Source organism: Papaver somniferum, chromosome 6 (assembly GCF_003573695.1).
Source record: "Papaver somniferum cultivar HN1 chromosome 6, ASM357369v1, whole genome shotgun sequence".
Lineage (NCBI taxonomy): Eukaryota > Viridiplantae > Streptophyta > Magnoliopsida > Ranunculales > Papaveraceae > Papaver > Papaver somniferum.
In genome coordinates, this window is record NC_039363.1 from 126,772,365 (window position 1) to 126,774,655 (window position 2,291).

Below are 2,291 nucleotides of genomic sequence, written 5' to 3' on the forward strand. Positions count from 1 at the left end.
CTCTGCGACAAGAGGAAGAGGTCGTGGAAGAGGTGGTAGAGGAAATAGAGGCCGAGGAAGGGGAGGAGGGTTTAACTCACAAGATAGAACAACAAGTCAGAATGATCAAAACCAAGGGAAAGAAAAGAAGGATAGATCAAACATTATTTGTTACAGATGTAATAAACCAGGACACTTCTCCTCTGTATGCCCTGAAAGAATACAAAAGATGGAAGAAACAAACAAGAATGAAACAAGGGAAGCAGATACAGCTCTTTTCATGCACGAAGTTGTATTCTTAAACGAATGGAACCTAATACCAAAGAACTACGAATCAAAGGATGGAGAAGAAGGAATCTGGTATTTAGATAATGGAGCCAGCAATCACATGACTGGTAAGAGACACTACTTTTCTGAACTCAATGAGAAAATCAAAGGACAAGTGAAGTTTGGGGATGGATCTTCTGTAGAAATTGAAGGGAAATGATCAATTCTATTTCAGAGCAATACCGGAGAACAGAAGCTTGTCACAAACATCTACTTCATCCCAAACTTACAAAGCAACATTCTAAGTTTATGACAAGCTACAGAAGTTGGATGTGATGTTAGAATGCGACAAGATTATCTAACAGTTCATGACCCAAGTGGAAGACTTTTAGTTAGAGTCTCACGCTCACAGAATAGACTCTACAAGATAAGTCTCATGATTGGAAGGCCATTGTGTCTGAATATGAGACTGGAAGATCAGACATGGAAGTGGCACGCAAGGTTAGGACACATAAGCTTTAGAACTTTAAAGGCAATGTCTCAAAACAAGATGGTTCGAGGACTACCACAGATAAATGATGAAGCAAAAATCTGTGAATCATGTTTAGTTGGGAAACAAACTCGTCAAGGTTTCCCAAAAGCAGCAACATTCAGATTCTCAAAGCTATTAGAGCATCTTCATGCTGATTTATGTGGTCCTATTACACCACAAACCCTTGCAAATAACAAATACATATTTGTTATTATAGATGACTTCTCAAGATATATGTGGTCTATTCTTATGAAAGAAAAGAGTGAAGCATTTGACAGATTCAAAGCTTTCAGAAATCTGATAGAAAAAGAGCTAAAAGAGGAGGTCAAAATGCTTAGAACTGATAGAGGAGGAGAGTTCACTTCCGTAGAGTTCAACAAGTTCTGTGAGTCAAATGGAATCAAAAGGCAACTCACAGCACCATATACACCACCACAAAACGGAGTGGTGGAGAGGAGAAACAAGACTCTAATGGATATGACAAGAAGTTCTTTAAAAGTTATGCAGGTACCTAATTATCTATGGGGAGAAGCTGTACGACACTCCACATACCTAATAAACAGGATACCTATGAAATCTCTGAAAGACATGAATCCATATGAAAGTTTGCGAAAGAGAAAACCAAACATAGATCATTTAAGAGTGTTTGGTTGCAAAGCATACGCAAAAGTTGATTCTGCAACTCCTAAGAAACTGGATGATCGATCTCAGACTCTTGTGAATCTAGGAATTGATCCTGGATCCAAAGCTTATAGATTATTCAATCCAACAACGAAAAGAGTGATAGTGAGTCGAGATGTGGTATTCGATGAAAAAGCAAACTGGAACTGGAAAGAAACTAATGATGGACCAAGTAGGGATCCAGGAATGTTTCACATGAGATGGGGTCAAGTAATTGATGAAGGCGAAGGACCCATAATCATCAATACCAATGGAAACAATGATGTTAATCAAGAAGAAGAAGAGAATAATGAAAACACTGAGAATAACGAAGAAGAAGAAGAAGAGATCGATGAAATAACTCAACCCATTCCACTGAGAAAATCAACAAGACAGATACAAAAGCCACAGTATCTGGATGATTATGTTCTTCAAGCTGCAGAAGAATGTGAAATAATGCTACTTTCTGTTAATGATGAACCAAGGAATTTTCAGGAAGCAAAGGTCTCGACTAAATGGACACAAGCATGTAGAGAAGAAATTATTTCAATCAACAGAAACAAGACTTGGTTTCTAGTTGATAAGCCAGGTGGGGTAAAAGTGATTGGTCTTAAGTGGATCTTCAAAATAAAACGGAATGTTGATGGTATTGTCAACAAATATAAGGCAAGACTTGTAGCTAAGGGATACGTTCAAGAATCAGGCATAGACTTCGATGAAGTTTTCGCACCAGTTGCTAGACTAGAGACAGTTCGTCTTTTAATAGCAGAAGCAGCATCAAACTCATGGGAAATTCACCACTTAGACGTTAAGACAACATTCTTACATGGTGAATTGCGAGAAGATGTGTATG